We start from the raw sequence: 14,477 nt of genomic DNA, 5'->3' as shown, positions 1-14,477 counted from the left end.
GTGGGTGAGGACAAAGTTACAAAGTTCAGCCACCGTGTTTGCCGTGACATTATCAGGGATACTGTTCCTGATGGCTTGTAGTCCATCTTTGTGTGGAATGTTGGTGTAGAGGGCTTCTACATCCATAGTGGCTAGGATGGTGTTTTTAGGAAGATCACCAATGGATTGTAGTTTCCTCAGGAAGTCAGTGGTGTCTCGAAGATAGCTAGGAGCGCTGGTAGCGTAGGGCCTAAGAACATAAGAACGGCCGTACCGGGTCAGACCAAAGGTCCATCTAGCCCAGTATCTGTCTACCGACAGTGGCCAATGCCAGGTGCCCCAGAGGGAGTGAACCTAACAGGCAATGATCAAGTGATCTCTCTCCTGCCATCCATCTCCATCCTCTGACGAACAGAGGCTAGGGACACCATTCTTACCCATCCTAGCTAATAGCCATTTATGGACTTAGCCACCATGAATTTATCCAGTCCCCTTTTAAACATTGTTATAGCCTGAGGAGAGAGTCTACATAGCCAGACAATCCTGCTGTCAGGGTACCAATGCCTGAGATGATGGGGCATACAAGATTACCAGGTTTATGGTAGCAGATAGCATACCCCTGCTCGGAGTTCTAGGGGGTGTGTCTGTGCAGATTTGTTCCTGTGCTTTTTCAAGGAGTTTCTTGAGCAGATGGTGTAGTTTCTTTTGGTAACCCTCAGTGGGATCAGAGGGTAATGGCCTGTAGAATGTGGTGTTAGAGAACCGCTTAGCAGCCTCTCATTCATATTCCGACCTATTCATAATGACAACAGCACCTCCTTTGTCAGCCTTTTTTATTATGATGTCAGAGTTGTTCCAGAGGCTGTGGATGGCATTGTGTTCTGCACGGCAGAGGTTATGGGTCAAGTGATGCTGCTTTTCCACAATTTCAGCCCATGCATGTCGGCGGAAGCACTCTATGTAGAAGTCCAGTCTGTTGTTTCAACCTTCAGGAGAAGTCCATGCAGAATCCTTCTTTTTGTAGTGTTGGTAGGAAGGTTTCTGTGGGTTAATGTGCTTGAGTCGGAGACATCGAAAGTAGGATTCTCGGTCACCACAGAACTGTATCATGTTTGGTGGAGGGTCAGAAGGAGAGACCCCGAGATAGGACAAGTATCAGAGGGGTAGCCGTGTTAGTCTGGTTCTGTAAAAGCAGCAAAGAATCCTGTGGCACCTTATAGACTAACAGACGTTTTGCAGCATGAGCTTTCGTGGGTGAATACCCACTTCTTCGGATGCGAGATAGGACAGACTCTTCTACCAGGCTGAGAGTATAGCTGGATAGATTACCAATATTGTTGGGTGGGTTAAAGGAACCACTGTTGTGGCCCCTTGTGGCATGTTGGAGTTTAGATAGTTGAGTGTCCTTTTTCCTTTGTAGAGAAGCAAAGTGTGTGTTGTAAATGGCTTGTCTCATTTTTGTAAAGTCCAGCCACGAGGAAGTTTGTTATATATGTGGGCTGTACTATGTGCTAACTAGTCATAGAGCTGAGAATTTTCCACTGGAACATTTTTCTCATCCAAAAATGCTCAGTCAACAAACTGAATGTCTTGCAGAACATGATTTTCTTTACATTTGACCAGAAATTATTGAAATGTTTTATATACCAGTCAAGATGATAACATTGATACAAATTATTTTCAGACTATTTCATTTTGCTAAGAATTCCAGGATTTCACCTTTTTGTCCTGATTCAGGATGAAACCAAGTTTCAAAAATCTCAGCTTCCCACAGGATGGAAATTCTGCTTTTCAGTTGGCTCTGATATGGGAAGCTCCTGGCCAGAGGCAGCTGAAGCAACTGACTAAATTCACTGCACAAGGCAATCTAACCATACCTTTTGCAAACAAAACTGTGCATATACATGCCAGCACAGTTACCTTGTGTGGATGTGACAAGAGAACATAGAAAGTAAAGTCTTCTGTAAATAGCCAATAAATCTTGCTTCCGGTGGTTTATGTCTTTCTATCTCAATCAGGAAGGAATTCAGCATTCATAAATCAGGAGTTCATGCAAGTAGCTAGAATATGGTGTGTGGGTGAAAGGGATGAATGGGAAAAGTTTCAATTGTTCTAAAATTCTCTACATAGTCTTATCCTTCCCTAACCCTCCCTAAAGAGCTCTACCACATCTTTGAGATAATCAACCTCCCAATGACTTATTCAGCCTCTTTCTGCTCGGTATAGTAATCCAGTCATGGAATTGTCCAGTTTTGGGCCCCACACTACAAGAAGGATGTGGATAAATTGGAGAGAGTCCAGCGGAGGGCAACAAAAATGATTAGGGGGCTGGAGCACATGACTTATGAGGAGAGGCTGAGGGAACTGGGATTGTTTAGTCTGCAGAAGAGAAGAATGAGGGGATTTGATAGTTGCTTTCAACTACCTGAAAGGGGGTTCCAAAGAGGATGGATCTAGACTGTTCTCAGTGGTAGAAGATGACAGAACAAGGAGTAATGGTCTCAAGTTGCAGAGGGGGAGGTTTAGGTTGGACATTAGGAAAAACTTTTTCACTAGTAGGGTGGTGAAGAACTGGAATGGGTTACCTAGGGAGGTGGTGGAATCTCCTTCCTTAGAGGTTTTTAAGGTCAGGCTTGACAAAGCCCTGGCTGGGATGATTTAGTTGGGTTTGGTCCTGCTTTGAGCAGGGGGTTGGACTAGATGACCTCCTGAGGTCCCTTCCAACCCTGAGATTCTATGATTCTATGAATAGAGACAGTACTACTGTAGGTTTCAGAGTAGCAGCCGTGTTAGTCTGTATCCGCAAAAAGAACAGCAGTACTTGTGACACCTTAGAGACTAACTACTGTAGGTGATTTGAGCAGTGGGACTGGTTGTCTGAATGTTTAACTACTCACAATGAACAGTCAATGAAATGGCGTTTTCTGAAAACTCTGGGTTTTATTTGTTTTTGTTTTTAAACAGAGATGTGGCGAGCAGAAAATGAAGGGTTAAAAAGAGGTTAGAAACTCTTTGGGGCAAAGACTGCCCCTTACCATGTTCCGAGACAGCCCCTAGCAAAGTGGAGAAGCTAGTCCTGATTTGGGGCCACTCTCCCCACCACAATACACACAATCAATCCAGGGGCTGTGTTGTTCACTCAGAACAGTTTGCTCATCTCTAGTTCTAATGCCATGTTTCAATGCGTAGCAAAGTCAAAAATCAGAATATTGGTTTATAGGGAACTTCTTCTGATACTGAAGTTTTTCTTCAGAGGCTTTGCTACAAGAACGACTCCACTGTACATCCTGAAAGGCTGGATTGACTGTAACGTCTAATTGATTTCAGAAGCTTAAACAGTTGGTGTTTCATCTTTCTGCCACCACATTCATCTTCTCCAAAAACATTATCAGTCTCTGTTAGACTGTGTGCACAGCTGTTGTGTTTGATGACAGTGGTTGATTTATCCTGTATTAAACATTTGTAATTTTTTTTCATTGGACTGTGACCAGAATTTAGTAACTTCTTTAAGATTGCCCTTGCCAACAGGATATCCCAGTGAATGAGATGAAGATCCTGTATCAGTGCATTCGCTGGGGTTAGTTCAGCCAGATTCTTACTTCATTTGATCAGGATTTCACCAGGATCCCTTTTGAGCTCTGCAATAGGAAGGAACAACAGAGCTTGCTGAAAGGTTCGGAAAGACACACAAGCTAAACTGAGCCATCTGAAAGGGAGGTGAACCCTGCCTGTTCTGGGGCACCCATTAGGCTAACATGGCTTCCACTTGGTCCAGTCAAAGCAGTAAAAGCAGCTCAGGCTCCGATCCTGCGAGGCACTGAGCATGACACAGGAAGATGGAACTTTCACAGGTTACTAACAACCGTGGGTCTTCTACGGTTCCTTACTCCCTTCCCCACCTCTTCAAATTAGAACTCACATGCCTACTTACCTATCTCCAGAGGAGGGATTCCTTTCTCAGCCACCACCCTGGGGAGGGGGTCTCATCCTGTTAGGCACAGAGCACCCCCTGACTCCCACTGACTATGAGACTACACACCACCAGAATGCCCCTTCCTGTGCACCTTGGGGACTCCACAGGAAGGCTGGCCCCTGCTGGGCACTTTAAGAGGCCCACAGGGGACAGTCCCCTCCTGCATACTTAGGGAGTGCTCATCAGCTCAAAGGTTCACGCTTTCACCTTGGTACTCTACAAAGGGATCCATCACTTAAGAGGAGGAATTTTTTTGGTGATAGGTAGTGCTGTCAATTCACCTTAGAACACCTTTCCAGACTGTCCTCCCTAACCCCACTATGATCTGGGCCCTTTCAAGCATCAGTGACTTGATCAGACATGCATCTTTTGTAGAGAGAGCTAAAAACTTGCTCATAATTTCTGCAGAGTTTTTGCAGATCAGTCAGGGCAGAGATAATATATTTTAATGGAGATCTGCAAACCCTCCTTGCAGCATTTTGTGGGAAGAGGCTGGTTTTTAGCTGTCTTCTTGTACATTTATATTTCCTGTATTTTTGTATCTTGTATTCTCTCATACTCCTACCAAAGGATCAGATGCCAACACCATGTTATCCTCCAGTCTTCAGCCATTAACTCCACTAACAATGCTCTCGATGATCCAGCAGGTGTCACTGTTGAGCAGCGAAAGCTCTTCTTGAGAGAGGAGAGCCTCTACTGAGATGGTCTGCTTGTAGAGGGAGAGACAGATGAGAAACTGTACGCTGGCCCCCTCTTGGTAGAGCATGGCACGTAGCCCACCAAGCTGGTCTGCTTCTTTTTAAAACCTAATTGATATAGACAGATTAGACACTTGTCAGAAGGTACCAGGCTTGCAGAAAATTGCAGAGCATCTGCTAATAAATCAGGATCTAATTTGATCATAGAACAGTTAATCAAGAATGCTTCTCTGGAGGAGGCGGGGGGTAACCGATTCCTTTCTCTATGGAAGAACATAACGACTGAAGCAAAGGGTTCACTGAAACAGTCTGATAATTCAGTGTTTATTTGTATTACCGTAGCCCTAGGAGTCCCAGTGAGGATCAGGACCCCATAGGCCCTATACAAACACGGAACAAAGACGGCCCCTGCCCCAGAGAGCATCATGTATTTTACATACTTAGGTGTCTTTCCTTCTGACGGAAATCAACTTGGCACGGCATGCTCAGCTTCACTGAAACAGCCACCCGTGGGGCGGAAGGACAGTTACTGTACAGCAGTAGGAATTCTGGCCAAGTAAACCAGGTCAAACCTCTATTATGAAATCTGCCTTGGGGATTATAATATCCATGTAGACAAGACATCAGGATTAGTCTTATCCAAGCGGCACCAGCAAAGGACACACTGAGGACGATTACCCTCTGGAACAAGGTACCGAGGGAAAGGGTGGATTTCCCATCTCTTGAGGTCTTCAGAGCAAGACTGGATGCCTTTCCACTGTGTTCAAACATAAATGATTGGGCTCAATACAGGGGTAACAGTGTAAAATGTTGTGGTCTGTGTTATACAGGAGGACACTTCTGTCCTTAAAGTCTCTGAACGAATAAGGGTTGAAAGGTATCAAAACTCCTCTACTCCCTACATCAAGGCTCTTGTTAAATCCCGCTGATTCATCCTTTATATCAAAAATCCATCCATTCTTCTCCGCCCAGTGTTGGAGCCTTACCCCGTATCCTGGTCACCACTCACCTAGACTACTGCAGCCTCCTCCTCCCTGGCCTCCTAGATTATCACTATGTTCCCTTCTTTTCAAAATGGTTTAGCTAGAGTCCTCTCCCACACCCACTGCTTTGACCGTGTCACTTCCACTTTCCCACGTCTCTGAACAGGCTTCCAATTGTCTTCTGCATCACAGTCAGCCTCCTTATTCTCATCTTCCACACTCCACTGCATCTGCACCCTAATTACATCTCACCTGCAGCTGTCCCCTCACACCTTTTGCTCCCAGCCTTCCTCTGTGTCTCTCCAATAAACCTCCCCATCTTCCCTTCTTCTCCATAAACGTGTCTGACAAGGAAAGGGGGCGCTGTCCTTTACCCACATCAGGGCTGTCACTCACGCTGCTCAGACATAACAGCAACCAAGTGGGAAGAACTATTGATTTTAGTGACTCTTAGGTGTTATTCAGCCAGCAAGGCACTTTAATCATTTTACAAGAGTGTCAGAGCCACAAAAGGAGAGAGGGGAGGAAAACTGGTTTCTATGTAATTGTGGAAGGAACATGGGAATGCAGAGTGTGAAGAGCAAAATTACAGCCCAAGGCTGTCATGAGCATTGTTATGCAAATTGACATAAAGGCAGCTAGGATTTCTCTTCTGAGATCCTAACAATACCCAAAGGCACCAATTTTTAATTAGAGATTATCTGAAATACTCAACCCATCAGTATGCATCAAAATACCTGTGTAAGTGACCTAACCCACATCCTGGGTGATGACATACAGACCAGTACTCATACCCACCAAAAGTGCTAGTGCAACAAGGGAGTGGAGGGTTGTGAAGTGTGAAGGCATATTTCAAAAGGCACGATGACTCAGGAGTCAGCCCGCTAAGGCCAGATTCACTCGGAGTGCAGCATGCTCTCCCTGCCCCGGCTGTGTCTGAGAAAGGAAACAGGACATGGGAAATCTGTGGCTGGGCTGCTGGGCATTGAAACTAAGCCCCCCAGAGTCCAAGTCTGTCTGACCCACTAGCCCATCCTTCCACCCTGTGCAGATTCAGGGCTTCCATTGTGCCCATCTCTATCGCTTTAGAAATGTTTGACAATGAAGCTGCACGGGGCCCCTGCAAGGGAGGCAGAAGATATGTAAGCCTCCTTTGTCCCAACACGAGAATATGACCTGCATGGTGGAAAGCAGCAAGTGTTTAACAGGATACGGCAATGCCACAGAGCATATACAGAGGAGGTAGCTGCCTGGTAGAAGGTGTTCCAGTCTGAGATGTTTAGCTGCAATAGTACTAAGTCAGTTACATGAAGAGAAAATTGTCTGGAAGTATCGCAAGTGCTTTGCTTGGTGCCACCTCGTTTTCAGAATGAACACTTCTTCTTGGAGCTCACTCTAGCCTGATTAAAATCATAGGAATACAATGGCCACTTTCAAGATTCTGCAATTGCTAATTCATTTATGTCATCAAACCATTATGTTTCTACTTCATTCGCCTGCAAATTGCAAAGTTCACATCAGCACTTTTGCTAGCAGTGTTGCACTCCTTAGCCAAAATAATAGCTCTTCTTAAATATGCAAAGAAGTGTAGCGGGAACTCAGGTGCTGCAAATCAGAGCCATTTCCACTTTCCTCTTGGGCTCACATGACATTAAAATACTACAGCATGGAAATTACCATTCATGATTGATGACTAATATATAGCAAATGAAGGAAGGGGGAGAAAAAGGTGTTCACACATGCTATGACAATAGGTCATCATTTACTCCACTGACTAGTGGATCACCAGCAAGGTTGGGTTTGCAATCTGGCATGTGGGACACCTCTCAGTTCCTCCATCTTATGGACAGGAAGCCAAACAAGGCCCCACCTTGGAAGCTGTGGGAGGGACTAGTGGCGGTGGTGAACTTTTAGAGAATGGAAAGAGAGAATAAACTGTTGGCAAGTGTAACCACAAATGATGAGTATAAAAAGAGTCTGCCTGGTTAGAGCACATGACTAGGAATCAGGACTCCTGACTTTGGTACTGACTCATTGGTTGACCATGGGTAAATTATCCACCTACTCTGTGTGTTCATTTCCCCCATGTAAACAAAGGGTAATGACACTTGCCTGGCTAAAAGGGATGTAGTGAGGGCAAAATACTTAATGTGAAATGTTGAACTGTTTTGAGTTCTTTGGCTGGAAGAAACTATGGAAGTACCAATTCCTACAGTGCATTAAGATTGGTTAATATTTTAAATTTGCAAAAGCACTGATCAGCAGTAGCACTTCCCTGTTGTGTACAGGTGGGCAGGAATCCTCCACTGAATTTTTTTTTGAAACTGATACTGCAATTTCTACAATTTCAAGAATTTTCCATGGGAAAATGTTGATTTTTGCTGGAATTTCTAGATTTTCCATTGGAAGAATCAAAGTAAAATATTTCAGTTTGAGTCATTTCAACATTCATCTTACCTCCAGAGTTGCTGCAGTGCCTCCTGGGAGCTGTATCAGAATTTCCAATAGTCAACCAGTTCTATACTCAGAGTTTAGATGGGAGCTTACTCGCTGTATCCAATGGCCACATGAAAATAGCCATTTTGAGTGGAATTATGGCCTTGCATTTAAGTCACAACAGAAGAAGCAGGTTCAATTCCTGGCTCTGCCACAGACTTCTTGTGTGGCCTTGGGCTAGTCACTTATACCCTGATTGGGCAAAGTGACTAATTTTCAGCAGAGATTTTAAAGCCCAAAGGCATCATTAGGATCCTCTAGTTTGATCTCCTGCATAACATAGGTCACAGAGTTTCACCCACTACTTTCCCCTTCAAAACTACTTCTCCCTGAGCTAGAAACATCTTACATATGAACAACCACCCTATTTATGTGCTTAAAGTTAAGCTCATGCTTAGTCAAACCAAAATTTCCTCTTTCTGCACCTCAATTCCCTTTCTGCCACCCTTTGTGTTAGATTGTAAACTCTTTGGGGGCAGGGATTATCTCTCACTATCTGTTTGCATAGCATCTACCACAACTAGGCCCTAATATCAGTGGGTGAATAGAGGAGCTACCATGATACAGATAGCCAGGGAGAGGACCTACCATTCCACGTTAAAGTTCTGCTCATTTTGTTCTTGACTATTGTATTTTGTGATATATTTAATTTTTCTACAGTATTGCTGTTGTCACATGAACATGCAACATTTAATCCTCTGAAAATGTTTATACAAAAGAAGTTTCTAATTTAAACTCTCTTTGCCCTAATAGAGGACCCACAAATGAAAAATCAGGACATTCCACAGATTTTCCTTGGATCAGTCAACCTTAAATTTTGAAGACTTCAACTCTTGTGGCAAAGTTCCCATACACATCTGAGGACACGGGGGGGATTTAAGGGGAAGAGACTCCAGGCCAGGATAAGGGAATGGTCACGGTTATGTTCACAGCTGGTTGAAAGTTCTGTCAAAATGCTTTTGACAGGAAGTAGCCATTAACATATAAATAAATTCCATTAGTCGAAAATTCAGATTTGTATACAAAACTGAAATAATGTTGCTTTCGGGGGTTTTCAGTTTTTTCTGTTAAAACAATACAAAACCTACCAAAAAAAAGTTGATGAAAATAAAATGAAGTTTAGTCTTACTTGAATTTTTTTTTTTTTTTGCAGATTTCCACCTCCCCCAGCCGGTTCTAGTTGTACTGGACCACCCTGGATAGCTGATTGCCTGACTGGTCCAGCTAATATGCAGCGTAGTTGTAGCTGCTTCAGTCCCAGGAGATTGGAAAGACAAGGTCAGAAGAGCTCTGTGTGGCTCAAAAGCTTGTCTCTCTCATCCAACAGAAGCTGGTCCAATAAAAGCTATTACCTCATCTACCTGGTCCATCTTAAACCGCTTGCAATGCATTCCAGTATGCCGTGCTCTCCAAATTGTCTCTGCCCCTTATATGAGTGCAACCATATGGCAAAGGTGCAAGGAGCCTTCTACCCCACCCTTTTGTTACCCATACAATGGCCAAGGACATCCTGGAATAATACAGGGACTAGCAATTCCTCAGAGCAACCTGGAGTTGCAAACCATCACAAAAGGAAGGTAAGGAGAGGCAGAGCCACAGCACTGCTTCACCTTCTTCACCAGCCCATGGAGTTGGCCAGAAGCAGAAGGAAGTGCAGTCTGCACCAGTCCTAGTGAAAGGGGCTGAGGCACAAGACCTCCTGATAGGGTGGTGCATATCCCTGCACTGTCCCCAGTGCACAGCCATGTGCAATTTTCATATTCTGGGCCTTTACACCTCCCCAAATTGTTATGGAGCCAATAGAAAATCATATCCTGCTCATAACTTCATGATTTCCAAACAGAATTTCTTCCAATATGGCAGCAGATCTCTTCGAGGACTAGGGAACACTAAAGCTAGTCACAACACCTTCAGTGAAATGATGAAACAACATAGCTGGATGCGGTTTCAAGTCAAAACGTGCAAAGATGTATTGGTTCAACTAAGTTTTCATCAAGAGAGCTCTCTGGTCATCAGAGCTTTCTGATCTGCAAATGGACATGGACACAACTGTTCTGTGAAAATGTTCAAAAGTTTGTTCAACATTGGAATGAAAAAACAATTTTGAAACCTCAAAAGCTGCTGCAAAATGAAATCCTCGTCCTCTAGACCAGGCCTGCACAACATGCGGCCCCCGTGGGCTCACTGTGCGGCCCGCGGACAAGCGACGGGGTGGGGCTGCTGGGTTCACCCCATACCCAGGGTGGGGGCACCCTGCCTCACAGCCCCACACACACCGCGCTCCAACCACCCTAACAGCCAGAACCGCACGTGTCTCCATCTCCTGCTCCCCCCGCCTGGCGTACAGCAGGTGCATCACTTCCAGGGCCCGCCGAGGCAGGAAGCGCTGGGCACGAGGCAGAACCGGTAAGTGCTGAGTGAGGGGAGGGGCGCCCGGCCTGGGCTCGAGCCACAGCTTGGGGGGGGGGGGAACTTGTCCGAGACCCCCTCCAAATCCCCCCCTTCGGTCGGGGGCGGGGCGGCTCCTATACTGGTTGGTCCCAAGGCGGCCTCCGTAGTGATCGGGGGGTGGAGAGGGTTGAGCTGTCTGTGGGCAGCCAGGAAATCCCCAGGGGAGACACGTGTGTGTGTGTTGCACCTGCCCTGCCCCGACTGCTGCCCCCTTCCCTGGTCCAGGGACCTTCCCCCACCCTGGCCCCTCTCACACTGCCCCCACCCCCCGGGGCTCCCTGTGTTTGTGTGTTGGACAGTTACATCCAATCCCTTCAAACTGCCCCCCTTTCCCCTCCGCTTATTTCATGGGGGGATGACGAGCCGAGCGGGCGGGCAGTGGCGGCGAGACTTTATACTTGTGGGGGTTGTTTCCGTGGGGCCGGGCAGCACTGGGGTGGAGGATGTGTTTCAGGGGGCTGGGCGGTGCTGGGGGGGTGTTTCGGCAGGACCACGGGGTTTTGGCCCTCAGCTGTTTTCTTTGGAGTGATATGGCCCTCGCCGCTTTACGAGTTGTGCAGGCCTGCTCTACACAATTCTAGTAAACATCCATGCAAGTTCTGAAGATACAAATTGAGATCAGGGTTTAGTTACCGTGGCACAAAAAATGCACCAGAAAAAATATCTTAATTGCTCCAAAATCTCTTTTCTCCCCTTGTTTCGTAGCTTAAAACCAGAGATATGAAACTTAGCTGTTTCAGTTCACAGAACACCATGGAAATATTTTTAGGTTTTTATTTGCATAGGTCTGACTCACGGGGCTTCGCTTTGAGTTTCGGGTTCAAAGAAACGTAGAAAAGTCAACAATCAAAATCTGAGGTGAAAACTTACTTCACTGAAGTCATTGGGAGTTTTGCCATTGACTTCAGTGGGGGCCAGGATTTCACCTGCATCATTGACACTAACCCTTAACTTGGCCGGAATTTGCTGAAAACTGGGCCCAAGTTTGCTTGAAAGATTTGGACAGTCAGTGAGTCTCTGCAAATCCTTTCATGTGAATGATGACAAGCCAGATGAATTGCCTTAAAGAAAAGTCTTATAGTAGTTATCAGGAATGAAGCCTATATAGAAATAAAATAGGATCCTACAGAAATTACACTGAAAACCAACAGAATTCAATAGTGAATGATATCCTTTCTACAGGTTTTATGAACCATCTCATTAATTTCTGTATCAGGGATGAAATTCTCTATTACATTCTATAGCACAATTAAAATACCGCACCTCCTCCCCCCATATTCTTCTATTACTCTAGTGCTTAGAGGCGCTAACCAAGATCAGGGCCCCATCATACTAGGTGCTGTGCAAACACATAAAAGACTGGCCCAGATACACAAGAGGACTTAATTACCTACAGTGGCTACACTGACATTTTAGATACCTAAATTCAACATTTAGGCACCACTAAGATAAACCCTGCTCAGTGTTATGTAACCACAGTCACCTTATAGACTAACAGACGTATTGGAGCATGAGCTTTCGTGGGTGAATACCCACTTCGTCGGATGTGTTCACCCATGAAAGCTCATGCTCCAATACGTCTGTTAGTCTATAAGGTGCCACAGGACTCTTTGCTGCTTTTACAGATCCAGACTAACACGGCTACCCCTCTGATACTTCACAGTCACCTTGATTTCCACCATTAAAGTCCCCACGTTCTTAGGCTCCTGCCACTGGGGATGCGCACAGCCACCTAAGTCCTGACAGCCAGCACCTATCTCAGGCCTAATGCCCCACAGGCTCTTCAAAGGAGGCATTCCCCCTCCCCCCAACACAGATACTTATCTCATCTGCAAGGCCCACGCTGGTAGGCAGACTCAGAGCATGCCAAAGCCCACACAGAATGGCTCAGGACAGTATGGGACCCCTTTAACCCAGTGGTTAGGGTGCTCACCTAGGACATGGGAGACCTCAGTTCAATTTCCCCTACTGCCTCATGTGGAGAATAAATTTGAGCTTCCAGGTGAGTGCCCTACCCCCAGGGCTAAAGGTTATAAGGGAGGCTGCTTCCACCCTCCCTCAGCCTCTGTGTGCGGAGTTAGGCATGTGCTGCCATGTTTCTTGCAAGAAACAGCTTATGTGCCTAACTGCAGGAGAAGGCTCACAGGTGTGAATCCCAAGCACAGAGAGATGCCTCGGTCTGGGCTGGAGAGAGGTGCCTTACTTCCCGAGAGGGAACTTAAGCCCACCGCTCTCCTCAGCATTTCTAGTTTAGGCAGCTCCTCTCTCAGCTTGACGGCTTTTGTGGTTCCTTTGTTAGGTGCCTATTTCTCCCTGTGAATTGTGTAGGCAGCCTGGCCATCTAACTCAAGGCCGTGGATCCCACTGGGTGGAATTAGCCTACAATCCCTGCACCAATTTGTTTTTAAAATAAAAATCCTCTAAAGAATTGGGACCAAATTTGTGGACATTTTACGTTTTTCAACCCGCTATGGAGCTGCTCTGATTTTTTTATTATTATAGAAAATTTTCAAAATTAAAAAAAGCGTGGGACACATTTAAATTTTTAAATGTAATACTTTGGTTTTTTCTTAAATTAGCTCTATCCTCTAGCAACTCTTCACCCCATTGTACTTAACCACCCAAGAGATTTTCTCAAAGCCTTTCGTAGCAACAAAATTCACCTTGGAGCTGAGAATGCACCTAAGAAACATCAGCCCAAAGAGTGTGTATTATGGCAAGTTAAAAACAGCTGGAAACAGTGACTTACAACATGCCCCGCTTCAACTAGAGCTACCGGGTTACCACTTTTCTATTGTAGGTGTGTTTTCTTTGCTCACAAATAGTCCTCTCTCTTTTCCTAAATGGAGGAGAGCTTTTTGATAACCTGTAGGTGCTATGTAAAACCCTAAGTCAGGAAAAAAGCTAACAGTTTGTTTCCAGTGAATGGACAGAATTTCCAAAAGTCCCCCAGTAGTGATGACAAAATGATACATCTTTGCAAGGATTGACGTCTTCGGCATTGGAAAGTCAGCCAGTGTGAAAAAAAGATCCCCATGGTATGAATTATGAGAAACAAAAGCCTGGGGGAGGTTGATCCCCCTCTCTCCACACCCCCACTCCTGTAGTGAAAACAGTGGTAAGAAAACAGAACTCTTATTTTTTTTTTAAACTGAAAGACTTTGAACCCACTTCAACCCTCCTTCCTGTGCTGATTTTCTGATGCGCCTTCTAAGCTTTGTACTTTCTGAACCACAAAATGTGCCTACACACTCTTGGTTTCCTGTCACTGTGTTTCAAATACAGGGTTTTTTACATAATTTGAATGATCAGGGCCTGATTCTCTTCTCACTTTTCCCAGGTCTACCCTGGTAGAAGTGTCAATTTCAATGGAACAGTTACTTCTGTTTTACACCAGCATCACATGAGATGAGAATCAAGTTCAGAGTCCTCAGATGAACTGGCCTACATCAGCTATGCTGTTTATAAGTGTTCCTACTTCCGACACGTATCTAAACGTGTATGTTATGTGGTTTGAGTGAGGAGATAACTGCACCGTGTGACGTTCCTATCGGAGCAGTATTATTTTGAGCTTACTATTGTGTGTGATCCCCCGCCCCATCTGTGGACTTACCCAAAGGCGCTCCAAGGCAGAAACCTGTGGGTTGGGTGGGTTATTTTTTGAGAAAAGGAATTGTTTTATACATAAGAAGTTAAATTGTAAACTGGTTTAATTAATAGGGGAAATACAGTTTCTCTGCTCGCCCACATTTCAAGTTAAATGTAATTTACTTTGACATTTGGGCTCATCTGAGGTTAATGCCGTGCAAAAAAATTTTAAAACTCAGTAACAATAACCAGTCATAACCCATGAAACATTCATGCTCCTGTATTAGTACAGAGGCCGCAGCCTCTATA

General features: G+C 45.1%; 1 long non-coding RNA gene across 1 annotated transcript in view; it reads right to left on the bottom strand.

Annotated features, from left to right (window-relative positions):
- Positions 1-2,943: 2,943 nt before the first annotated feature.
- The window catches only part of LOC123362704, a 91,071-nt gene continuing 79,537 nt past the window's right edge, over positions 2,944-14,477 (bottom strand). The window contains exons 2-3 of the long non-coding RNA XR_006576525.1: positions 4,518-4,758; positions 2,944-3,617 (exon numbers count right to left, since the gene is read on the bottom strand). This is a non-coding gene — a long non-coding RNA (uncharacterized LOC123362704). The remainder of the gene's footprint in view (positions 3,618-4,517; positions 4,759-14,477) is intronic.

Source organism: Mauremys mutica, chromosome 2 (genome assembly GCF_020497125.1).
Source record: "Mauremys mutica isolate MM-2020 ecotype Southern chromosome 2, ASM2049712v1, whole genome shotgun sequence".
Lineage (NCBI taxonomy): Eukaryota > Metazoa > Chordata > Testudines > Geoemydidae > Mauremys > Mauremys mutica.
The sequence above is the reverse complement of the archived record's forward strand: the minus strand, read 5'-3'. Positions and strand labels throughout refer to the sequence as shown.